Source organism: Dasypus novemcinctus, chromosome 3, assembly GCF_030445035.2.
Source record: "Dasypus novemcinctus isolate mDasNov1 chromosome 3, mDasNov1.1.hap2, whole genome shotgun sequence".
Lineage (NCBI taxonomy): Eukaryota > Metazoa > Chordata > Mammalia > Cingulata > Dasypodidae > Dasypus > Dasypus novemcinctus.
This window is the reverse complement of record NC_080675.1, coordinates 53,406,804-53,434,534: the sequence shown is the minus strand read 5'-3', so window position 1 is coordinate 53,434,534 and position 27,731 is coordinate 53,406,804. Positions and strand designations below refer to the sequence as shown.

General features: G+C 40.1%; 1 protein-coding gene and 1 pseudogene across 1 annotated transcript in view; both read right to left on the bottom strand.

Moving 5' to 3' along the window:
• The window catches only part of SLC35F4 (solute carrier family 35 member F4), a 297,066-nt gene that overhangs the window by 203,918 nt on the left and 65,417 nt on the right, over positions 1-27,731 (bottom strand). The window lies entirely within an intron of this gene.
• Positions 25,904-27,731, bottom strand: part of LOC139438138 (trafficking protein particle complex subunit 13-like) — a 66,813-nt pseudogene continuing 64,985 nt past the window's right edge.

Sequence of the window (27,731 nt, the reverse complement as noted above, 5' to 3'; positions counted from 1 at the left end):
TAGGATCCAGGAGCTATTAAATCTGAACAAATCGGCTTTACAGATAAATGTGAATATATCTGTCCTGTAAATAAATACCATAATTACCATGTCATCATCTAATTTTTATGTTGCTCTGTCTTTTGGAGTCAGAATGACGTCCTGTTCAGCCAACATTAGCATTCTGTTGTAAATGTAGCAAACTGTAGCTTAGTTTTGTGTTAACAGACTAGGGGAAAAGGACTAAAGGATACACTAGGCAGACAAAATAAATTCCAAAAACTCAGTCAACATCAGAGCATCAATACCACTAATCAGAATAAAGTCTCTGTTATTTTATAACACTTGATTATAGATTATGTAGCCAATTAAAATAAAGTTTGTGAAAAAATCTGCAATAATCTACAAATTGCTTATATAGTAATATTAAGTGGGAAAAAAACCCAGGCTGCATACAAAGTGTTATCTACAGTAAGATCACAACAATGTAAAAAGAAAAGGCTCTAGGAAACTAAGCTTGGAATATTCTCCAAATTGTTAACACATTACCTTTGAGTGGTAAAGTATTTGGGTGATTAAATTTTCTTTTTTCTATTTTTCTGTATTATCTATATTTTCCATATTGAATATGCATTACGCAAATAAAATACATTTTGAAATTACTTTTACTAAATGACTATTTTGTTCTTTCAAAATGCAGTTTTCCTTTTTGTTATAATTTGTTCTGTCTTCTTTTACAATCTCACCAAAAGGAGAAAGCAAATTGATATTGCAATAGCGTTTATTTTATATATTTATATCTGATCTTCAAACGTTTTATTAACTTGCACAATATAAATGTTTGGTCCCAGAGCTAAAATTACAGCTAAATTTAAATTATTTTCTAAACTTAATGCTAGGCAGAAAATAAAATTACATAATCCCCACAGAAGAGTTGACAGTGTCTTACATCATAGACGTGACAAACAAAAGTTCCCTTTTATTACTGCAAGACCAGGGGCATTTTGACATTATAAAGAACATGAAAATACTGTGTCCCAAAGACATAAGATCATATCTCCCAGTGTCTGATTATTTCAAAAGAATGGAATGCCCTAACTCAAAGGTCATATTTACGTAAGAATTAGCATGTTCTCCATCCCAGAGAGCTTCAAAAACATTATCTGATAGAGTATCATGATCTCTATTTCTCCAAAGACAAGTAGAAAATAGAAATGTGAAATGCTTTTCCTAAGACCACACAGTGTAAAATAAGATTGTGCTAGATACTTACTGATTTATGAATGCTTCTTAAGTATAACCTTAGAAGCTTGAAAATACGTTACCACTGGGCTGTATAGAGAAAAAGGTTTTAAATCAAATTTCCCATGCTGCAAAATAATTTTGTATAAACCAATATTTAGTGTTTTCATTTCCAAAGCAAACATTTGAAAAAATAAGCCACTTTCCACATGGCTTTGTGGGAAATTGCTTCTAATGACTATTAAACAGTTTGCAAAATTATGGCATTCTATTTCATTGCCTGGTAATAAATAAATAAATAAATAAATCTATGCTATTGTTTTATAGTTTTAGAAAATTACACTGGATTCTAATAGTTGACAATTTTAGGAGTTTGCTTCATGCAGAAATTCTCTTATGATTTTTAAGGACCAAGAAACAGGAAAACTTATACCTCCACTCTATTTCACCTTCCCCCACACTGCCCCCTACCACCACGCCAACATCAGTTGGATGATAGCTAACAGATGAATTGATTTTTTTTAAAGAAGGGGATCTACTGCATTCATTTTCCACCTCAAGAAGAGATTTTCTGATTTTCTATGGAGTGAGGAAGCAGAGTCCTCACTGCATTAGTGGAATGACAACGTTGGAGAAGAGACACCAGTGAATGATATCATAGGGAGTTAATACCAGGGAGAAAAGTGCAGGCATTATAAGGCACAACATTACAAAAGAGACTGAATGAACAAAGGCCTTAATGCTTAGGGGTTTTTAGAGAGGAGTATCTTTTCCCCCTCCACAAAAAGGGTTTTTCCCTAAGCACTCTCTTGGCCCTCCCTCTGCTTGGTTTACTCACTCTGCCCCTGGGGAAGAGGGACAAATGGGATTGGTAAATTTGAGGAGAATGAAAATGGAGTGCTGCACTCATTTCTACCCTTCTTCCTCTGGAGAATACGTCTATTTGTGCAGATCATGAGTTCTCTCTGCTTCCCCATGCCCAAAGCCTCTGAAATGGGAATTCTGCCTACGGGGTTGCACTGCTGGCTAGCCCACATCCGCAGCAGGTCCTCCTGGCTTCTGGCAGTGTTATGAACCAAATCATGTCTCCTTAAAGATAAGCGCAAATCCTATCCCTCATTCTCATGAATATGATCCCATTTGGAAACAGGATCTTCAAAGATGTTTTTAGTGAAGATGAGTTCAAACAGGATTAGGGTGTGTATTAATCGAATATGATTGATGTCCTAAAAAGAGGAAGAAGTTTGGACTCTGTCAGTAGGACAAAGAGGAAATGTCCATGTGACAGAGGCAGGGACTGAGTTCTGTAACAAGCCAAAGAACACCAGCAGTTTGCTTATTTTGATTAATATAATACATCATAATGAATGCTTAATTCTTGGCATTTGAAAATTGTTCTTTCGTATATCCCCTAGAATTACCACTTTTTGGTAATTGCAGATGTGGGAGACACTGACCCTAGCTACACAACTGCTTCCAGATGCCAACAAAAGTAGTTAAAGGGTACATTATACCAAGCCATCTTCTAGCTAACTCTGCTCTGTAACTTAATGGCTTTTCTCTTTAAGAACTGTCACAATGAATAAGCAAGAATCATGGGGTTTAATTATAGAAAAAAATTTTTTTAAAGATTTTCCACTGTCTCTTTAAACCTGTCAGGTCCTTCCCTAAAACTCTGACTTTTCTGATCATGTTTAGGTGAAGAAAGATCTACTGTCACTTTAAATTAAACTGAAGTCTCAATTCTATATTTAAAAGTGTTTTGTTGGATATAATAATCAACAGATGAATCATCATTTAAAATTAAAATTCTCCCTTGCACATACTCCTAACCTATCCTGGGCCAGCAGCAGGCAGGAAAGTTTCTATGTAATAGACAGGTACTCTATTAAGATAACACTGTTCTCTCTGGCACTTGCATGTTTAAACCGACATTTTCTACTGTGGACATTTTTGCAGGTTCTCTGCAGACTCCCAATCTGAGACTGCAACCCTCTTGACTAGAAATGACTCATTTGACTGCCCATTCCCAAATACCCTCACTTTATTCCCTCATCTCTCCCTGCAATGGTATACTTCATAGCTTCTTTCCTAGCAGAATCCCTATTGGTTCTGCAACTCGTCCCTAAGATTCATATTCAGAGGGCAGTGTGATTATTTAGATACACCAGCAACTCTTCCTTCCTCCACAAAAGCACTAACCATCCCATCTCTCTTGCTCCTTTGATTTCCAGTAGGGATGTGAGAGTCTTCTGAGCCCTTCTAACCACAATGATCACATTTTAAGCTCCCTGGGTGGTCCTGTGGAAGGGCCCTCATCAAATTTGAGACCAGATGTGTGGCCACTTCCCTACTTTTTCCTCTTGTTTAGCTTAGTAGAAATCACAATACAGTTTTTCTAAGAGAAATATGCCTCAAAAATTGTCTTAATTAATTTTGAACTCTCGATTCAGTTATCCTTGACATAGGTGTGGGGTTTCAAGAGTCACGTGAGCAGTCTTCAGGCTTTCCTTTCTAAATTCTGCGTATAGATATGGCTTAACATTCCTTCTGAAGTGAACTTTTCATTTACCTTGATGACTCATCCAAAACTTCAATTTAACTATTCTGTTACCCCAGCTACATCAAGATATTTCCTTGTGACTAAGCATTCTTGTCAATACATATATTTTAGGCTCCTGGCATCTTATTTGATGTGTATATACTTCAATGTTGCTTGCTTATTACTTCCTACATGTGGCAATTGCTTAGTTTCGTGTCTCAAATGCTATCTGATGGTCACTTCCTTAAAGCATGTGATCTAATTTTTTTTGACCACCTCAGTCAGGGTTTTGCCAGTCTAAGTTTCTAGACTTTCATGTACATAGGGTAGTAATCTGGCTGGAAGTGAAAACTAGGGGTCTTCTAGAGTAGTAATTTCTTTGTTTTCACTCAGATTATTTGTTGCAGATCAACAGCAAAGTTTTCAAAAGATGCTTTTCTGCACACTCGATACCAGATGAGAAAACAGTTGTCTGTGTCTAAATTCATGTTGTTTACTTGTTTACTTGCTTACTTCTCCACACTCCCTCCCCCACTCCACTAGAATGTCAGCTCCATGTCTGCAGGGGCCTCACACAATCAGGTTAAGGGTCATCAACTATCCCCAATGCCTGTGTCCGGGACACTAAAGATGCTCTGAGCCACTGCTTCTCAAGCTGCAGGGATTACTCTAATTCACTAGGTCTGTGGTGGGGACCAAGAGGTTGCTAACAAGCTCCCAGGTGATGCTGATGGTCTTTAAACCAAACTTCGTCTGTTTTCAAAAGTTTTGGGAGGTTGATGGAGATGATGGGGCCGAGAGCCTCTCAAAATTATCCCTTAGCACCACCTCCTGACTTTCCCCAATTTTAGCTTATGCTCCCCTTTCTTAGCATCAACACCTGATGTCTTTCACTCGAGGTCATGTGAGCCTTCCTGCAACAAAGTCTCTGAGTACCTGTCTGCTCCAATACTGTCCCTATTAAGAAGTTAACCCAACTGAAAAACTGTAGTTCTGTTTTTGGCCTTTGCCAAATCCTGTTCATGATGTAGGTAGCATTTCAGAGAACAATGTGAAAAAAGGCCAGATCCTGAGAGAACAATGTGAAAAAAGGCCAGATCCTGCAAAGCAGATATTGCTCAGTGGTTGAGTACCTGCTTCACATGTATGAGGCCCCAAGTTCAATACCCAAAAAGAAAGGCCAGACCTTCACTTGCTGCTGTGAACCCTGAATTACAAAGTCTCAACTAGGCTCAAGGGAAAAACCTCATTCCCCACCCCCCCATATTGAATGAAAGTGACCATTCAAATCTGTAGATGTACACCATAAGAAAGCTTAAATGTTTCCAAACTGCATACCTGGATGGTGTGGCCCCACCTTCTTTTTTATCTCCTCTTAAGCAGATGCTTTGTATATAGATTTGCTTAGTGTGATAAACTAAGAGAAATCTCTGTCCCAAATCCTAGTTTTTGAGACAATGTTTCCAGAAACATGCGGACTTCAAATTAGAGGGGAGTGTGGGTAGCAGAGGCCCTTCCAGTAAAGCTGAGCTGGAGAGACGATTCAGTGAAGGATGCCTGGGGATCTGAAATTGCAAGGGAAACAGCAGCTTCTCTGAATTCAAGTTTGCCTTACTTACCACTTGAACTGGGGAACTATCCCTTGCTTCCCACCCTCATTGTATTTTGGAAAGGTGGAGGAAGATAGGTTGAAAGCACAAAGATTTCAGAGTGTGACTTCTCTTTCAGATTCTTTGCTTACTAGCTGTGTAACCTTGGGCAAGTTAAGTAATTTTTCTGAGCCTCAATTATCTCAGCTATGGAATAAGGATAGCAGTAGTGTCTTGCAGGGTCATTATGAGAATGAAATAAAATGTATACCAAAAGGTACTAATGTAATGCCTGGTGTTTAACAGGTACTGAACAAATATCCATTTCCCTTCCTTCTTCAAGGACCACAAGAAGCATGGAAGACATACGGTATTCTCCAAGCACCATGTTTGTAAAGCACTTTTTAATTTTTAATTTTTAAAGCACCTTCACAACTGTTACCTTTATGATTTTCTGGAAGAAAAAGGGAAAAGGAACAGCTGAAGAAAAGAAATACTCAAAGAGGGAAAGTATGGAAGAAATACAGGATGTCACATAGTAAAAATGAAAAATGGTTCCATAGCATGTGACTGTCAGAGGATTTCACAGGCAGCGGACAGTCCATAAAGACAGCATTAGGGGAAGCGGACTTGGTCCAGTGATTAGGGCATCCATCTACCACATGGGAGGTTCACAGTTCAAACCCCGGGCCTCCTTGACCTGTGTGCAGCTGGCCCACACGCAGCGCTGATGCACGCGGGGGGTGCCCTGCCACGCAGGGGTGTCCCCGTGTAGGGGAGCCCCATGCGCAGGGAGTGCGCCTCGTGGGGAGAGCCGCCCAGCACAAAACAAAGTTCAGCCTGCCCAGCAGTGGCGCCGCACACACGGAGAGCTGACAAAACAAGATGATGCAGCAAAAAGAAACACAGATTCCCAAGCCGCTGACAACAACAGAAGTGGACAAAGAATAACATGCAGCAAAATGGACACAGAGAGCAGACAACAGGGGGTTTGGGAGGGGGAAGGGGAGAGATATTAAAAAAAAGACAGCATTAGGTCTGCAGTAAATGTTCTCTAATTAAAATAATAATAAGTCACATACCTGAGTTTGTTGTGAATGTGACCTAGAAATGACTTTTCAGAAGAAAGAACCCTAGCTATTCCAATTGCCCTGCAAGTGGAACAACAGCAGCCCTAGTCAGCCTTGCTAATCACTGATGTGTATTCCCTGGTGGGACCTAAGGGATCCAGTGGAGCCATGCTACCCTATTAAAACTACCTAAATATAGCTTCTGTGTTGTAATGTTTGCTGGACCCTTTTATTTCTCAAGATGCAAAGCAATTATAAGTCTGCAGTAAAGATAAATGGGGAACCCAACCAGAGCCCACACTGTGCCCTCCTTCTCCCTCTTCCCTTCCAGAGTCTACTCACATGTGGGCACTAAGCATCTCCCAGGAAATAAGACATGTTAGGGGAAGAGAGCATCAGCCCCCCACTCTCCTGGCCCACCTCCACTGCCCTGTGACCTTTGCTATGTCCTGGGGAAAAGGCAGCTTGGAGAGCTTTTTATTTCTTTTACAGAACTATCTAAGCGACACTGTCTACAGTAGACAGTAGAGCTTTGGGAACATATGACAAAGTGCAATGAGAAGAGGAAAGAAGAAGTTGTCGCCTTTTCAGTGGAGAAAGTGATATCACGTTTCACCCAGTATTTACATGTCCTGGGGTCTGGTGGATTTGAATTGGATTCCAGGTTCTGCCATTTTTTAGGTGTATGACTTGGGGCAAGTGTCTTAACCTCAGTTTCATCATCTACAAAATGGATGCAAAAATGAAAGTATCTCTTAGAGTCTTTGTATGACTTAAACTAGATAGCCCATGTAAAGCAGGGCCTCCCAACTTTTCTCATGTCACAGCACTTACAGAAAATGACATTTGCACATTATAATCTCATTACAGGGTAAAGCTCCTTGAGCCAAGAAGCAACAGCATTGGAGGTCCTGGGACCACATGCCCTGCCCTTCCATTCTCTAAGGAAATAATAATACTAGCAAAGGTAGCCAACAAGGCCAACCTACGGTTTCCATGTGTCAGACAGTGTTCCAAGTGCTTTACATAGATTAACTCATTTGATTCTCATAGCAACCCTACAAAATGGGAACACTATTATTATCCCTTTTTTACCAATGAGGAAGTTGAGGCACAGAGAAATTAGGTAATTTGTCTGTGATCACACAGCTAGTGAGTGTCAAGGCCAGATCCAGAATCCTTGCTTTCTGTCTCTCAATACCATGGCCCACCGCTCACCCAGGCATGGCACCCCAGTGGGGCACTGTGAAGTGCAGCCCTTCTCCCAGTGCCTACCACACAGCATCTAATGAACATTAGTGTTTATAAAAAGCTGCTCGGTCAAGTACACAGATGCCCCAACAAGATCCATAGTGATGGTTGGTTTGACAGAGCAGGACAGCCCTGAGCGGTGGACACTGCACTCTAGGTTGTGGCAGGAATCACTGAGAGGTAGTCTCAACAGGCCATACCACAGGGAAGGGGAAAAGAGGACAGAAAAGGTAAATTCCAATGGTAGTGAGTGCTCTGGGGTCAAATCACTCTCCAATAAATCATCATGGGACACTCTGAATGGGTCCTGGAAGTGTACCATTCATGGTTGGAATTAGGAGAAATTCTCTTTTTAACTGAAGGTGTTACTCTTACTGTTTCCGCAAAGCAGGCCTGGCCTGAAGATTCACAGGGTGTAGCTGAAAATGTTGCCAAACACCAAATGTTCGTCCTGCTGAACCTTCTATTTATCTTGATGCCTCTGCGAAAGCTTCAATGTTATCATCCCCATTGCCTCAATTTAAATCAAGGTCTTGCCTTGTGACAGAGCATTTCAGATAATGCATAGTATTTAGGCTCCTGGTATCTTATTTAATATTCTACACTTCTGTGTTGCTTGCCTGTTATTTCCTACATATGGCAATTTTCAATTTGGTGGGTCAACAGCAATTACACTTTTATTTCCTGATCATATATGGTAAATTCCTGGAAGACAGAGCATGAGTCTTTTGACTTTTGATAGTCCCTGGTAATTGTCAGAGGTCTTTTCACAGAGTAGGCCTTCAATTAATGTATAATGAAATCAATAAAAAATATTTAATAAAGATTTAATACTTAAGACTGACACTTAAAACAATACTTTCAACCTCAGAATTTCTTTTGCAGAAGCAATAGCATAAACCAATTTCTTTGCTCTAAGCTTAGGTAAAAATAAGAAAACTCAACAGTGGGAAAACTGAAGATCCAAACCAAACTCTGAATGCATTTATTGACACTAAATCAGTTGGTCCTCTCTTAAGCAAGGTATACCAAAAAACTTCTGTCTGCAAACTGAACCTTGATGCTTCCCCTAAGCCAAAGAACTCATGACTATCAGTTTTTCCTTTTTTTTTTTTTTTTTTTGCTAACACCTTACTAATACTAAGTGCATTAAATCAAATGTTATTTGATGCAATAATACTTGTTGTTATGACTCAGGGAAGAAAAAGTTGCTCTGACTGATGTCATAATTTTTTGAAGTCAATACTTTTCAATGTATAAAAGGTTGTTTCAGATCAGCTTGGAGAGCTGGTTGCCATGTCACAGAATTTGGAGGGACCCCTGGTGCACGGATGGAATGGGACCAGAGCATGATGGAGTAACACAAATTAAGTGAGACTCCTTGTCATGGAAACTGTGAAAATCCCTGTTCTACAAAAAAACATGTCATTTGGAAATGCTTTGCCATATACCATCTCAGTAACGATTTAGAACAGGGGTTGAAAAACTACAGCTCAATGGATCAAGTCCAGTTTGTCTTCTGGCCTTATAAACACAATTTTATTGAACACAGTACCCTCCATTTGTTTATCTACCTTCTATGGCTGCTTTCATGACACTACAAATGCAGAGTTCACTAGTTTCAACAGAGACCAAATGGTCTGCAAAGCTGAACATACTCACTATCTGACCCTTTATAGAAAAATCCTGATCTAGAATAATATCCAAAGTCAAAGATACCAACGTATGAGTGGCAATTAAAATGACACCAAAATTCATTTCATCAATCCACAGCACAGCCTCCTAAGACCTCAGAACTTAATTGGGACCGTTAATTTTTTTAGCATCTGTATAGCTTAGTCCTTCAATCATCAACACCATGTGTATTAAAGAGGAGCAAACTTTGCCTCAGGGCAGGAACAGGCGAAGTAGAAGATGTGGGTCCTGCCTTTGACATTGGCAATTGGTATCTAACCTGTGTGAAGAAAATCATATATTTGTGGTTTTTATCATATTTCCTTCCATTTACAAAAGTGTTTTACCTGTTTCCTTAATTTCAAGGGCTGGGACAGACTCTAAAACATTAAAATACTTAAGAAATAGCATTGAAAAATTAACCCTGTTTTTTTTTTTAAAGATGCGAGTCTTCCTATTTTCTACCTTCAGTGCTTGTCTAGCCTTGCCAGCTTGGCCCCTCACAGGGCTCCCTGGCCAGGCAGCCTTTGCTTAGTGAGGCGCGAACTCCACCTGCAGGAGCCCTGTACTACCCACTCATTATGCCCTTTTCTTCTTGCCCCTACTCAAGTGAAATGCCACATTGCCCAGAAAGCTTGACTAGCAGAGAAGAGCAATATTCCCATTCTTTCCAGCAATAACGTGTTTTTCTCACATTCATCTTCCCAGGCCTAAAAAAAGGAAAAGGAGAGAAAGAGGGAAATTTAAGAAGCAAACAGGAAGGGTAGTGGTGAGAAGTCAAAATGCAGTAAGAAAAGGGATGTTGGAACAGGAGAAAGAAAAATACTGGATCACACCAAAGACAAAAAACATATCAATACAGAAGTAATAAAGAATCATTCTGTCAGAAGAGAAAGGAAATAAAAATCTGTTGGTCTGGCCTAATGGAGGATATTGTCACTTTACCCACTGACTCTGTTCTTTCAAGACACATTTTACATTGTTCAGCAGTCATGTGCCTGATGTTGTGCTTCACATGCTTTCAGTCCAGGGAGAATTAGAACGATGGTGGCAGATCTCTCTCGTAATAGTTATTAAACCCCATGTGTGTAGAAATCCATTTTCACTTTACAGCACACTGTAATGTCTTTGCTTTACTTCTCATTAAATGGAGGTAAATGACTATGCTATAGAAGAGGCTATTGTCTAATGACAGTTATTGAGCAAAACCAAATCAAGTACTAGACCTAAGGTACCAGCTCAGGATCCACCCAACTCTTTCATCCCTCCCATCAAGCAGAACAGGAACCTCTCTGCATTCTACATCTCCCCTATTCTGAAACTTGAGCTCAGGGTCTGACTGATTTGGGGTCCATCACGCCAATCCCCAAACAAAATAGCAGTTTACCACCTCAAAACCAGAAAATATACAATATCTTCTAATATTCTATAAATATTAATTCCATGCACTGAATTTATACATGTATTAATTTATACATTAATAACACAAAATACAGTAAGGTCTACTGTATAGACTCTGAGTCCTACATATCCACAAACTGGGAGGCAGAACTGGGACTAGAACGAGGCAAGTAAGGTGCTTAGGGAACAAAACTTAAGAGGCATTCACTTGTGCAGGGTCTGTAATCTTTGACCAATGGGGAACAGGAGTCTGGATAAATGCTCTACCTTTCCAACCCCTGAGTGCACAATTCTCAGTTGCCTTCTACAGGGTACACAGAAGGAAGGTAAGATTAAGTCCCAGTCACCCACAGAAGTGACCACTTCATTCTGTCCTCTCTTTCATTCCATTATTCTCACTCTTGCTCCATGGATCCCTTCTCAATTACTATTTCCTGAATGCAAGCTTGTATCCCAGGCTCCACTTTCTGGGGAACCGTAAGCTAAGAGAGTTGATGTCAGGATTTTCTGCGGGCAGCAGATGCTCAGGATGGAACTCAAACTAGTGACTCATCAGTTACCAGCATCACTAGAGTAAGAAGCACCTACAGTGGATTGAGATGAGGTATCGGTGGAAGGTGAACTGCTGGTTTCTCCATTTTAACAGTGTGGGAGAAATGGGATCTATAAGGAACGTGAGGTTGTCTGGTTTTAGTTAACAGAAGCTAAAGGGCAGACTGTGTCAAAAATTTGACCCAGGACTTATTATTAAAGAAGAGACAGCTTTCCTGTGTCTAAATCAGGGCCTGATAGGATAAGATGGGACCCTGAAACCTTGATGTAGAAAGACCTAAGAAACTTGAACCCCTAGAATCCTTGGAACCCCCACAGTGGGAAAGCAGTACCAACATTCTTGCTAGGGAACAGCCTCCCCTCACCTGAATACCTGGCAGGGACTGCACCTGAGGCAGCTTCACATGATAAAACTTGTCTAAGACAAGAGCTACCCCCACCTTCTCTTATTGTCTCCAGACCAGGTTGCACCACAGCCAGAGGAAGTAAATACAGTTCCTGGTCTGGTAGGAAAAAGGATACATGCTAATTGAGCTACAGGATCTGCTAATGTGTACTGGTAAGAACATTAAGAAAGGAAAATACATACGTTAACTGAATCTCCAGAGTTTGGGGACGAGGAGGCAGAAAATATAGTTGGAATAAGGGAAAATTTATTGATATAAGAGGTTTATCCTATGATTTTGGAGTTTAACATTCTGGCAAGATCACCTGAAGCTGGTCCAAAAATGTGGCTGGAATGATCCCTTGAAAATTGAACATGACAATGACCTACAGAAAATGAGGTACATATTCTGGAATTGTTTTAGCAGAATATTGACAGAAGAGTCAGAAAGGCTCAGAGAGGTAAGAATTTTAGAATGGATTTATTAAGTGAGACTGCAGAACTCACCACCTGAATATATTCTCCAAAAGATCCCTCAAAGACTCTCCCTCACTAAAGCAATAAGGAATTCACAGGTGAAAGGTATATCAGAGTCATAAAGAAGTTAGGCAATGGCCATCTTCTGTAGACTGACTATAGGAAACACCATTATGGAATTGGGGTCCTGAGTTCAATATCAATGTATTTGTGGGGCTGATGGGATTTGGCAATGGCAGAGGCTAGATGGTAGCATGTAATCATGAGAGATAAGCCCTAAGGGCATCCGAGCTGGGGTGGCAGTCAGGGTACTCTGTCCCCAATAACTAGAATACATGTGTCTAGAAGTCATCATGTGGAGGTAGGATTGTGCCCTTGTCACAATTAATCTCAGTGATTCATAGTAGAATGTGTGCTTCCTCTCTCGGCAACCTTAAAATCTGTTTGGTTAGAGATCCTGTTTCACCAGGGGAGGATGCCTCTACCTGAAGACTTATTCAGGGTGCCAATTACCTAAAGCTACAAAAACCAGTTAATCACATGGAGTGCCAGGAGACCAGAAGCCAAAGAAGGGGTCATTATAAAGGTGGGAGTTATTGATCCTCATTACAATAAAGGTCTAGGATTGATGCTGCACAATAGGGGCAGATAGGGGAGTGTGTGGAAATGAGGGAATTCATTGGGGAGTTTCATGACATATGCCCAGTAATAACATTAAATGAGAAATCTCAGTACTCACAGCCCAACAAGTGTAAACAAACAAGGACTCAGATCTCTAAGAAACAAAGATCCACATCACTGACCAGGCAAGCAACCTATAACTGCTTAAACACTAAGAATGAATGAACTCTAGAATGAGTCATTAAGGAGCGTGAAGATGAATGTCATTTACAGCCTCAGGGCCAGCTGCAAAGTATGGAATATAGCTTGTCTCAATAACCCTGCTATTTTACACCTTTCATGAAATTTTAGCAATTGGTTATCTTGCTGTGAATATCCAGTATAGATGGATTTAACAGAGAGCATAAGTAGATCTGAGTCATGCAAGGGGTGGACTATAGCAGTTATCTCTACATCGTTTGAGCCTACTTTTCACTTAGCCTTTGGTGCAAAAACCAGCTTCACAAAGGTAAACTGATCGCCTCTCTCCTCATCTCTACCCAGAATATTTCACCTTCTGCCCAGGAGTTTTCTTATTTCACAGAAAGAGGCACTTGTGAGAATTAACCCAGCTCTCACACATGTATAATCTGAAAACTATGTAGGAGTTAAAATCCCGTGGTAACTCTAACCAATGGAAGAAAGAAGTGGGTGACAAAGCTCCCCTTTTCATCCTTCAGATTTACAATTCCAAAGTGCAGTCTATAAACTACTCAGAAGGTAGTGATGTGATTGAACCATTATCCACAGTGGTGACCAACCTGATAACATACCTTTTCATTGGTTTTCCTCCTCCTCTGTTTTTCTTTTCTCTGTCCCTGAGATTACTTCCTAAGTAAACTACCTAACACACAAGCCTCTGTATCAGGATGTGTACTGGGTAAACAAATCATAAAACAAGAATGCAAGTGGACACAGAAGAACACACAGCGAATGGACACAGAAAGCAGACAAGGGGGTGGGGAGGAAGGGGAGAGAAATAAATAAAAAATAAACAAATCTTTAAAAAAAAGAAGAATTGGCCTCATAGAGTTGTGAAAATTAAGTAGCTACTGTCTCTAAATCACTTAGAATAATGCCTGACACATGTTATCCACATATTGTCATATTACTTTTTTAAAAATTCTAACAACATTTTATATTCTGGGAAGTATAGCTCTTTATCCTTATCAAATGATAGAGATATTTGATAACTGATTTTATGACAACAATTGGTCATTTTTTTTTCTTTTTTAAGTAAAATTTTGTGTGTATATATATAGACTGATCATGAACAGGCAAAACTTCCTATCTTCTCCAAATCTGTTCTTCTTATAAATGAGATAACGGTACAGTATTTTCATAGATTCACAGATACTTAAAAACACCCATAATATAAATTAACTATCTAGCTAATCCTATTAGAATGATAATTCTAAGGAAACTAAAATAAAGATAATTCTATAATGATGATTGTGGCAGTTTGATATTACTTATGAATTCCAAAAAGAGATATTATGCTTGTAAATTGGTCTGTTCCTCTGAGCATGATACCTTTTGATTGTATTAGATTCAGCTGAGATGTCTTTGGTTAAATTATGTTAAGATTAGAGCTTTGATTTGACCATGTCAGCAGAGTGTAATTCAGTTTGAGTCCCCGCCTCCTTTTTGGGCTATATAAATGGACACTCTTCAAGGTGACACACAGAAATAGATACAAGAGAAGATACACAAAGGAAGAGAGACAGCTCCATAGACACAGCAGAGGCACCAGAAAGAGAGATGAGTCATTCGCCTGATAGTTTACAGCTGACCTTGTAAAGAGACCAGAGCAGCTAAGCCCAGAAAGAAATGAGCCCTGGGAAGAGCAAAGACCCGTATGCCAGCCTACAGCAGAGATCAGAAGAAGCTGGGCCCATGGGGCCTTAAGAGGGAAAAGGAAGCCTGAACCCTGGCAGATGTGCTCACTACCTTGCTTCAACACATGGCAACAGAGTTTGGTAAGGAAATAACCTTGAATTGGACTCTTTAGGGCCTTGGAACTATAAGATTTTACCCCAAATAAGTACCTTTTATAAAAGCCAACAGATTAGGGAAACGGACTTTGGCCCAGTGGTTAGGGCGTCCGTCTACCACGTGGGAGGTCCGCGGTTCAAGCCCCGGGCCTCCTCGACCCGTGTGGAGCTGGCCATGCGCAGTGCTGATGCACGCAAGGAGTGCTGTGCCACGCAAGGTTGTCCCCCGCGTGGGGGAGCCCCACGCGCAAGGAGTGTGCCCGTGAGGAAAGCCGCCCAGCGTGAAAAAGAAAGAGCAGCCTGCCCAGGAATGGCGCCGCCCACACTTCCCGTGCCGCTGAAGACAACAGAAGCGGACAAAGAAACAAGACGCAGCAAACAGACACCAAGAACAGACAACCGGGGGAGGGGGGGGGAATTAAATAAATAAATAAATCTTTAAAAAAAAAAAAAAAAAAAAAAAAGCCAACAGATTAATGGTACTTTGCATCAGCACCCATTTGGCTAACTAATAACAGAATTTGGTACTAGGAGTGGGGTTCTGCTTTTCCAATCATCAAAATGCTAGAATAGTTTTATAAATGGGCAATGGGTATTTTTTTTTAGGAATTGTGAGTTTTTTATGGAAAAGGCCTAGATTGCTTTGAAGAGACTGTTGATAGGAATATGGATGATAAAGAGACTTTTGATAAGGACTTTGAAGAAGTGATGAAAATATTATTGGAAACTGAAGGAAAGGCTATCTGTGTTTTTAAGTGCCAGAGAACTTAGCAAGATTGCCCCATGGTGTTATATGAAAGGCAGAATTTGAAAATGGTGACCCTGGACATTTAGCTGAGGAGCTTTTCAAAGTAAACTTGGAGAATGTAGCTTGGCTTCTCCTTGCAGTTTATAGTAAACTGCTAACAAAAGAGATAAGCTGGGAACTGAAGTGTTGAGCACAAAGAAACCAGAAACTGATTCTAGAAATTCCACATCTCTGAAAATCAAGTCCCCCAGACAATAGTGCCCCATTTAAGGAATTAACTAAACATGGAGCTTATAAGTCAGGATTGAAAATGCAACTATCTAGGAAAGACTTGTGGAAAGTCATACCGTCTGATGGCTTGGACAACTGTTTCCTGCATACTAAACCAACAAGGTTTTTGTGAGAGTTGTATGAACAAAACCGCTTGTCAGCCTGGACTAATAGGGACATGGAGGGGAGAGATGGAAGGGAAAATGGCTTTAAGAAGAAAACCATGGGAGCTGAGGTCTGGAATTAAGACATCTCCTTGGGCCAAGAGAGGAACCCCACCCATGTGTATAGAGAGGGTGAGTTTGCCTCAGCATTTTAAGAGGGTGGATGTTCCAGCCTGCTGTTCAGGGTGAGTTCTGCCACCCCAGGCTACAAAGAGGGTGGAGCACATTCCCCAAGGGTTGGGGAGAGTGAGGTCAACACCCCAGTGCTCTGAGAGGGATGGACCTGTTCTCCATAGGCTGGGGAGAGTGAGACTGACACCCCATTGCTCTGAGAGGGGTGGGCCTGTCCCCCAAAGATTAGGGAAGGTTAGGTCACCAACTCACTGTTCTGAGAGGGTTGGGTCTGTACACTAGAGATTAGGGAGAATGTTGCTACCACCTCATTGTATTCAGGGGGTTGAGACTGTACCCCAGAGATTGGGAAAGCAGTGGCCATCACCCCAATATTCTTTGAGGGTGAGGTCTGGAGCTCAGTCACCACCCAGATGCTTGAGGGTAGAACCAAGAAAACAGCTGATGGGCAAGTCTGTGGAAAGGGTGGGTCCCCATGAGGCTCCAGGGAGAAGAAACCATCATCTTAAGAATGACTCTCAGATTTTGAAATCTAATGGAGTATGTCCTGCAGGTTTTCTGAATTGTTGGGAACCAGTGACTCCTGTTTTCCCTTCCAAATTCTCCTTATGGTAAGGCAAATGTTTGCCCTTTGTCTGTTCCTTTGTATATTCAAAATGAATAAATTGTTTTTATAAGTTTCACAGGTCTGCAGCCAGACGGGGCTTTGCCCCAAGACAAACTATATTTTTATAAACTTATTGTGATGTGATTTTGTACTTAGCATTGCTACTGAAATAAGATTTGTTTGTTTTTTTAATATTGTAATGTCTTTTTGGAATTCAGAAGGTGGAGAGCAGCAGTTTTTATTTATTTATTTATTTATTTATTTATTTATTTATTTATTTATCCCCCTCCCTCCATTGTCTGCTCTCTGTGTCCATTCACTGTGTGTTCACTAGGCAGCTCCAGGAACCAGTCCTGGGACCTTCCCGAGTGGGAGAGAGGTGATCATTTTCTTGTGCCACCTCAGCACTCTGGTCTGCTGTGTCTCTTATTATCTCTCCTCTGTGTCTCTTTTTGTTGCGTCATCTTGCGGTGTCAGCTCTCCACATGGGCCAGCACTCCTTGCACAGGGCAACACTCCACATGGGACAGCTTGCCACACCAGCCAGCTTGCCTTCGCCAGGAGGGCCTGGGTATCAAACCCTGGTAGAAGGAAGCCCGATTGCTTGAGCCACATCTGCTTCCCAAGTGTAGCAGTTTATTATTATTTATGAATTCCAAAAAAAGATACTGATTTTGTTTGTAAATTGGTCTGTTCTTCTGCATATGATACCTTTTGATTGTATTAAATTGAAAGGTTTTAAGTTTACTTAATTAAATCAATTTAGGGACTTTGATTTGACCACGTCAGTAGGGCATGGTTCAGGGTTGAGTCACTGTCCCCTTTGTAGGCTACATAAACAGACACTAAATCAAGAAGACACACAGAAGAAGACACAAGAGCTCCATAGATAGCAGAGGAGAGAACTTTGTCAACTTTGATCCTGCGGCCTCAGAGAGAGCTGAGCCATTTGCCTGATGGTTTTAAGCTGCCTTCGTAAAGAGAACGGAGCAGCTGAGCTCAGAAAGAAATGAGCCCTATGCCAGCCTACAGTTGAGATCAGAAGAAGCTGGAACCACGGAGCCTTAAGAGGAAGAAGGAAGGCTGAAACCTCACAGAAATCGGCAACCATCTTTGGTGAGAAGGTACCTCTTATGGTACCTTGAGTTGGACTCTTTAGCGTCTCGCAACTGTAAGCTTTTATCCCAAATAAATACTCTTTATAAAAGCCAACAGATTTCTGGTACTTTGCATCAGCACCCCTTTAGTTGACTAATGCAGGCCTCTTTCAGATTAAAGGATCAAATATATATCTGTAGATAGGTATGCATGTGTATGTATACGGATTTTGTATCTATTTGGAGAAATTTGAAATATGGACAGCTTGCTGGTATTATTCTATCAATATTAAATTCCTTAGATATGATAATGTCTTGTGGTTCAAATGGAGAGGAGATTAAGGATCTGCATATGGCTATAATTTAGTGGGAAGCCAAATTTCTGGAGGAGTTTGAGGTAGGGGGTAAAATCACACTCTTATAATGATGCCAAGATGCCTACTGTCCCCATGATAGGTCTGTAATATTTCTAGCCTTTCAGTAGAGAAGAATCCCTGAACCACTGGTAAAAGCAGCAGTTCTGTATTGGAAACTTGGGTGAGACTACTCTTAAACCAATGGAAAAGGAGAGATGAGCATAAACAGGTAGGGGTAGTGGGAGATTTGGAGAGGGAGGAAGACAGAGCAAAATGCTTCCACTCAAGAAGAGTATGTATTTAATAATTCAAATTCAATTAAGACAAATAAAGAGACCAAACAATATCACCAATAAAAGCATCAGTTGTCTGTAAACGAAATTAATTTTACTAAAAGCCCTGACAAAACCTTTATATGTTCAGCATACTATACTCAAATATTTTAATAAGGAAATATCTTCATTTAAAAAGCACAACAAATAAGACAAAACAGGCAAAATTAAAAAGGAACTAATTAGGAATCCTAGTAATAAAAAATGGAGTCATTGAACTAATTCCATAGTTGGGACAAATTCTAGAATAAACACAGTCGAATACAGAATTAGTGGATTTTTAAAAATAAAAATAGCACTGAGGAATTCACTCATAATGAAGAAAAAGGACACAAAGGTTGTTTTGTTTTTGTTTTGTTTGTTTTACCTTTAGTAACATTTGAGAGAGAGCATAGTTTGAGAGGCTCCAATATACATCTGCAACAACATAGGCCAGAAGCCAATGGAATACTATCTTCAAAGGGCTGAGGAAAATTAGTTAACAACTGAAATTACATAGCCAGCCAAACTAACATGCAAGAGTACGAGTAAAATGAAGGTGTTTAAAATATCTAAGCTGAGAATGGTTACTATGCACACATCCACACTGAGAGTACAATTAAAACTCTATTTTAGAAAGAAGAAAACTGAAACTAAAAGGAAAATGTAGAATATAAAAAATAAAGGTTATCACAGAAACAAATACAGTGTCAGAAAGTTTAATTAAATAGTCACTCTAACAAACCTTTGTGGGTTCTATAAAAGGTAAAACAAATATCTAGACAACAAAATTGAGGTTGACACTTTTATTCATTGGAAACAGAGTGTACAAAGTCTGTATTATGTAGGGGAGGAGGACAGAAATAATGGACAAATTTAGACTGCTTTAGAAAAATCTACAGTCAAACATTTACATTAAAAATATTAAGGAGTAACTGGAAAATGAATAGAAATATAATACATGAATTCCAAACCATAAAAGGAAAGAGAAGAGAATGTACAAACTTTATTAATTTAAAGGAGAAAAAAGAAAAAAGATAGGAATGGGTTGAAACTATATCAGTTATCAAATTCTTCTATAAATAAAGATGATCGAATTGGATACAAAAGCAAGGATAATCCAGAATTGTCTTCCCATCTCAAGGTCTTCAACCTTAATCACATTTGCAAAGTCCCTTCTGCCATATGAAGAAGCATACTTACAGGTTCCAGGGATAAGGCATCTTAGGGAGGCCATTATTCTGCCTCCCACAACCCCTATGTTTTGCCATTCACAAGAGCAGGAATCCTTGATAGATTAGTACAGTGCTCAGTCCATAATGTAGACAGTTTTCAACAAATGCTTATTCCTATTAATGGATTACCTGCATCTTCACATCATTGGTGCCACTTTGTCCTAAGTAAATGAAAATAATCAAGAGTAGTCTAAAGTGTTTGGAGTTCAGCAGGTAAGGGCAAAACGTGGGACTAGATAAGAGAAAAATGGTGTACCTTATGTGAGAGCTAGGATTCTTTGTAGCATAGAAAGCAGCAAATGGAGAAAAATAATTTATTAGACAATGCAAGAGAGATTTCTCACCAATGTTCAGAGGTGACTCAACAGCTATGTACATTGTGGTAATTAAAGTTTTCTTCTGAACTTCTAATTAATTGTTCACTTCAGAGGATCCATAACTCAGCATCCTAAATTACTCTATATTTTTTCCTGTTGAAAGTATTCATCAAGATGTGAATAGAAAGGAGAGAAAACCCACGTTCTGGTAACATAAAACTTCTTGAGTGTAAGAGTATGAAATGAGTAAGCCCCTGAGAATGATATTTTTAGCATCAAATCACATGACAAGGCACTGGCTTCTATATGGATCCTCAGTTTCACAAATTTAAATTGATTGAAGTAATAAGAATACTTGGCAAAGATGTAAATCTAAGGGAGAGAAAAAACTGAGAATTCTAACCATACAGCTAATGCTTTGGAAACGTGTGTTAACAATATGAAAAAGCTTGCTATCCCATAAAACTTAGAATAAAAGTTATTCTTTAATGTGACCTAAAATTTTTTATTCCTGTTTATGATACCAGGTATTAGTGCAGATGGGTCATCATCATGTTTCATATTTTCAGAAGTTAATTTACTCATGATTCTTGATTGCCATTACTGCCTGATCTATCATACATTTACTTGTTTTGATCTTTATACAAATCAAAGGCAATGCTAATTTCAGGCACAGTTTCAAAGTCACACATGCAACTCCTTTCCAGTTTCTGATGTTTGTGATCATTCATCACAAAATCCAGACTCTAAAAGTGGTTCTTTCAGCAAACAGTAATTATAATTTAGTTTAGCTACAAATTCATTTTGCATCTCAGTGAACCACTGGGTAAAGGCAAATTCTAAATAAACATTAGGTTTCCAATGGTAAGATAAAGAGTATGTTCATGTTCCATATTAACTGCAACACCAAGTAGTAAGACCATCTTGGCCTACATGCTCTGCTCACTCGTCCCTGCCCCTGGCTCACACCAGGCCAAGATGGAGCCCTCGCTCACCCAGTGCCCAATGCCCCTCATCGAGTCGGAACTGTACTTCCTCGTTACCAGGTACCTATCATTGGGCCCGTGTCAGAGCAGCCCAGGTGGTGGTACAGGGGCTGGAACAGTACCAGTTGTTGCCAAAGACGTTGGATTGGGAGAACAATGAACACAACAGGAGCAATGAGGAATTGGTCTTATCCAAAAAGCATGTGGCTCCTGATAGTCTGTTGCAGATCAGAGCACTGGTCCTATATTGGCTAAAGAAATTCCACCCAGTATTTCACAAATCACTTCTTTACTTGGTGCAGGAAGGCAGTCTTTGCTATATACAGCTAAAGGTATCTCAATTTGAAGAAGTGTTCTGCTTTGTGTTAATAGTTTAATAATACAATTATGAAATAATGTAAGCATTGTGGAAGAAAGGTGATATGTAACTATAAATCATGCTGTGGACTACAAAATTCTCTGCATTTAGCATTAAAAAAAAAAGAAAAGAAAGCAAGTCATTAAGGTGCCTGGCGGAAGGAACTCAGCAGGGGAGTTCACCTAATAACTTTTCCACTCAAGTAAACTTTATAGACAAACGTGAACATCTCAAATAGAGTAAATTCTTTGTCTTCCACCATGATTGGTGTCTCAGTTTGCCAGACTGCTATGATAAATACCACACAATGGATTTAAACAATGGCAATTTAATGGCTCATGAGTTTGAGGCCAGAAGTCTAAAATATTAGCAAAATTTGTCCTTTCCTGAAAATCTGTAGCATTCTGAGGCTGGCTACCAGCAATCCTTGGGGTTCCTTGGCTTGCATCTGCCCCCCATCACATGGCAAGGTCTTTTCCTTTCTGACTTTTGTGACTTCTGGTTCTTCCTCACAAGGCTTCCTGTAATCCAGATTAAAATCCACCCTCTTTCAGTTGGGCCACACCTTAAGTAAAAATGCCATCTTCAAGAGGTCCTATTTACAATATTTATAATGGACTCACACCCACAGGATGTGGGTTAAGATTAAGAGCATGCTTATTTTTTCCAGGGACACATAACTCAATCTACAAAACTGGGAAAAGTTAGTTAAATAAAATATTCTGGTCAACGACAATACCAGAAAAACGAATGCATAGAAATGGACTTCCAGCTGGCCTAAAGCCTAGCTGGGCTGGAAGTATGCAGGGATCCTTGGGAAATGGACCTTCATTTCATCAGCTTGCAGTTATCACTCAGAAATATGCTGGAATTAGTGGAGAAATACACCTAGTAAGGAGGTGGGCATCAAGGGAATCTCGAACAGCTGGGAGAGGTCAGGCGCAGGACTGGGAGAATAAGGTGAGGCCAATGAGGCACCTAGGAGGCAAAATTTAAGGAGGAGCTCACTCTCAGGTGCCAACAGTACACTTGTACCCCCAGAGACTGAACACCTCCATAAATTTAGTTCTTCAGGCTATCTACTCCCCTCACCCTAGTCCTGGCCTTGGCAAGGAGATACAAACAGGCAAAGGAAACCTGAATGTGTACCCAATGACATCCACAGGCCACACTGATGCTTCTCTGACAACTGTAAATCCCCCTGGGAAACGGGGGATCTGGGAAGCATTTACCTCTATTGGGGAGCATCTTACTTTGTCTGATTTATATAGTTATATGCCTAAAGATAGATTTCAGGGTTCTGTAAACTAAATAAGCTTTATATTCACTGTGTCTTTTGGCATCTTTCCATCAATTACATCATTGTCCTGCTATATCACCTATGCAACACAATGCTAAAATAAGATCCAAAATCAAAACATAGAAAATCAAGGTCAGCATTATGAACATCAGTAATTGTACTGCAGGTGTAAAGAAGTAGCCGACAATAGCAGATCTACGGGAAGAAGTCTAGGTAAACTGGTTATTTTCTACTTTCCCTAAAAAATTCTATTTGTCATTTGAAAGTTTTTAAAATAAGTTTATCTCAATCTTTTTTGTCTTTTATATGCCTTCAAAATAAGTCAACAGGTTAGCAGTTCCAAATAAATACGGGTAATTCAAATACTTCTCCTATCACGTGACAGGAAAGCCAAGGACTGTGGCAAGCCAAAACCAGATGCCACAGACTCCTGGGAGAAAGCAAGCCTTTCCAATAACTTGATTTTGGACTTCTTCTGGTCTCAAAACCATAAGACAACCAATTTCCATTGTCTAAGCTAACCCATTATGCAGTATTTGTCCTAGCAGCCTGGTAAGCTAAGATAGAAAGAATTTCTAGAAGGCAAGCCTCTACATGTGGTTTCCTCAGCGGTAGCCAGACTTCTCATACAGTGGCTCAGGGCTCCAAAAGCAAGCGTTTTAGAGAAAGGCAGCAGAAGATGCTGATCTCTTAAGGCCTGCTGTATACCATCAATGCAGTCATAGAGCCCACCCATTTTTCAAGGGGAAGATAACAAACTCCACCTCTTGATGAGAAAAGTGTCAAAGAATTTTTGGCCATCTTTATCCCACCACTCCTTGGAAGTTGCAACATACTAGAGCAGTGCCAGAGATTCCCAGCCCCTATGGAGCATGTTTTATGTTCTCTTTGGACTGAGTGTGCCTGTGATTATTCCTTAACTTCCTCTAAGCAGATGGACAGAGTCAGACCAAATCTTCAGGGAGTCAGAGTAGCTACACACTGGGGATATATGAAAGAATTGGTAAGGTACCTAGAACTCAGCTATGCCCTGGGCAGTGGGAAGCAAAGCTGAAGACAAAATCAAAGCTGCTTGACCATGGTTTGTCTACTGCTTCACTGGGGCCCCCTGACCAAAGTACCCAGTAAAATTCATGTGGTTACATCTTATGGTAATATTTCTGTCTTTAATTACTTGACATCTAAGTAAGACTGGACATAGCTGAGCAGTGTCTCATTCATTCAATGTTATTGTGTCTTAGTTTCCATGACAACATATGCTCCTGGTTTTCCTTCTCCTTCAAGGTCCATTTTTTTCTCCATCACTTTTGCTTTCTTCTCCTATGCCAAATCTCTAAAGCTGGGGTGCCTCAGGCCTTTGTCCATGGTCTAGTGTATTCTGAATCTAAAAGTTCATCCCCTAAGTGTTCCCATGGATCAAAAGACCCATTGAGGGATATATACCAAATTTATATCTCCAGCCTAGGCTCATGCTTCTGGCTGCCTGTTGGATATTTCTGCTTAGATATTTAGAAGGCATTTCAAACTTAATGCAATCAAACAAAATTCCTGATTTCCCCCCACTAAGCCTATTTCTCCCCCAGTCTTTTCCATCTACCAAGTTGCTCAAGCAAAGACATAGAAGTAATCCTTAATTTGTGTCCCCTCAGCCCTCCCTCATCCACCATGCCTAATCTATCAGTAAGCTCTCTCAGCATTACCTCCAAAGTGTGTCCAGCTATTTTCACTATCTGTGCTGCCATCTCTCCCCTTACGTGCAGCAAAAACCTAACAGCTTTTCTGTTTCTACTCTTATCCCTTTATATTCCCACGTCCTTTTAGCAGTCAGAGAGATAGTATAATAGAATCAGAGGCCCACGGGTTCTATGGTCATGGCAGATGGGGTTCACTGCCATGTCAGATGGCCCTTCTTTGGAGCTGGTGTTTCTGCGTGATGAAACTGGACTCAGATGGGATCTCTTTTCATAAGACTTTCATGCTACTTTACTGGAATTGTAGTTGGTGTTGGGGTTTAATATATATTTAGGGGATTTGAATCTCTGGATTGACAATATGATAGCCAGGCCCTGAGCCTCAACAGACTCCAGCTCCTACAATCCGATTTATTGGACTCACCTCACTCAGCTAAGATGGAGTTGAAGAAGGTCAACCACCACACCATGGAGCCTAGAGTGCCTACAACTGAAAGCAGGAGGATTGCATCCAGTATCGATGTGGAATCTGAGCCTCCTCTTGACATAGAGGTGCAACGGACACAACCAATCCTAGGTCCACAGAGAAAAGGTGGCATTGGAGTGGGAAAAGTGGACATGGTGGCTGATGGGTATGGGGAATGGCAGGAAGAGATGAGATGTGGAGGCGCCTTTGGGACTTGGAGTTGCCCTGGATGGTGCTTCAGGGGCAATCACCAGACATTGTAAATCCTCCCAGGGCCCACTGGATGGAAGGGCGGAGAGTATGGGCCATGATGTGGACCACTGACCATGAGGTTCAGAGATGTCCAGAGATGTACTTACCAAATGCAATGGATGTGTTCATGATGATGGGAGTGAATGTTGCTGGCGGGGGGAGTGGTGGGGATGAATGGGACCTCATATTTTTTTTTAATGTAATATTTTTACAAAATCAATTAAAATATATATATAATGAGAAACTAAAATTTAATTGTAAGAATAAAATACTCATAAGCTTAAAAAAAAAAAAAAAGAATCAGATCATGACACCCCCTTCTAGAATCTGTCCACAAACGCTCTGTACTTAGAGGGTTGCCCAACCTCCTTACCACAGTCCCAAGTCCTACATGATTTGGCCCCAACTACCTTTTCCATGTTACTTTTTGGGACTCTGTACCTCACTCACCATGGATCATGCTTCCTGGCTGCATTTCTCTTCCCTTTTCCTGGAATACTCTTGTTTAGCTGCCTTGGTCTCACTGTCAGGCCCTGGTTTCAATAGTACCTCTTCACAGTTTTCCTTAACCACGTGATCTAAAATGGCTCTGCCCCACACCATTCTCGTATCATGTATTATCCAAATCTGTCATTTATTTATTTATTTTTAATACATCATTGTATTACATCATTTCCTGCTAGGAAAAATATTCCATGAATTGAGTGTTAGTATTATGGTGTTGCCTACCATGGAAGCAACACACATAAATGCCCTGAGGGACCCTGCTTCTTTGTTGGTTGCTATATTCCCAATGTCTAACATATACCAGTTCTATGAAACTTAATGGAAAATATAACATTGGAAATTTTCTTCAGTTTTCCACTTTTAATGTCCAAAGATACCACATAGACTTATGCAATGTCATCATATTCATATGTTCCCTTTAGGGACATATCTATCAGTCTTAAGCCGGAGACACTGCATTGAGATAAAGATATAGGCCTAAGTTTCCATTCCTTGAAAATATAGACATGATAAATGATTATGGGTTAACAGCCCCAAATATTGAAATTATTCAAAAGAGAGCATACTTGCAGTCCCTGTACAGAAGACACTAGATTAAGGGTAAGGCAGAGAGAGAAACCTGCATATAGCTTTCCAAACTGCCTTCCTGAAATGCCATACCAGTGGGAGAATTTGTATTGCACATTTCCAAAACAAGATCCATAGTCCTTTCACTGCAGTTTGTTATCTTACAGGTAATATGAAAAAGTTCTAGGTTTATGGTGTCTGGGATTGTGTCCAAAGAAAACCTAACATCTCCATAACCTGGAGCCATTCTTTGAAGTTGGCTGATCTGTGATCTTCCCCTTTCACATTTGTTTTCCACACTATACCCAATTTTCCCATTACTATTACTCCCTTAATGATGCCTGCCTTTTCTGCAAACTCCTTCTTGGGCTTTAGGCAGCTTAAGCACTGGCATGTATCCACTGGCTGCAAATATGCTCTTGACCCAAATGTAGATACACATTCTCCAGCTTGGTTGACAGAATTTAGTTCTGCTGCATTATACATTATAGATACATTATACATTATACATTATACATCAAAGAAACCATCTCCATAAACATGGGTGAGAGTGTGAATCTGGCTAAAAAGAGATATTTCACCAGTCTCTGCATTGTAAAATTTGGTTTTCACATCCAATGGTTTGAGAACCTGAAACTTAAAGAATTTTCTAAAATACATTTTTTTCTCCACTCTGAGTTGTATTACTCACTGAACACACCAAGATGTGTGTTCCAATTTCCATTACTTCATGATGTACAATGTCATCAATACAACAATACGGTTTAAGTTCAGCCACTGCAGCACTGGAGGCTGTATTAGTCAGGGTTCTTTAGGGAAACAGAACCAATAGGAGATATCTGTAAATAATATGAGATTTTATTAAATTGTCTCATGTGACTGTGGGGATGCACAAGTCCAAATTCTGTAGGGCAGGATGCAAGCCAGGGACTCTGATGAAGGTCCTCGATGAGTTCCCCTGGAGATGCTGGCTATCTGAAGTAGAGATGAGAATTCGTTCTCTGAATGCTGAAATCGCTTCTTTTTTTTTTTAATACTTTATTTTTTAAAGATAGTTAGATTTACATAAATGTTACATTAAAAAATGTAGGGGATTCCCATATGCCCCACTCCCTACATTTTCCCACATTAACAACATCCTTCATTAGTGCGGTACATTTGTTACAATTGATGAACACATATTGGAGCATCGCCAATATGTGGAGTATGGATTATAGTTTACATTATAGTTTAAACTCTCTCCTGCACAATTTTTTAAGTTATGACTGGGGAATGAATGATGGACTAGAGTAGACTTACTGTTACTCTATTACAGACTTACTGTTATTCTAGCAATGGGAGAACTTTTACCATTGATGTGGAGGCAGTGGCCACCAGAGGTTCTGAGGGGAGGGAGAAGGAAAAGTACGTGTAATATGGGACATTTTGGGGACAGTAGAATTGTCCTGAATGACTCTGCAATGACAGATACAGGCCATTGTACGTCTTGTCATAACTCCTCCTTTTAAGGTCTTCAGCTGATTGGATGAGACTTCACTCATTCCTGATGGC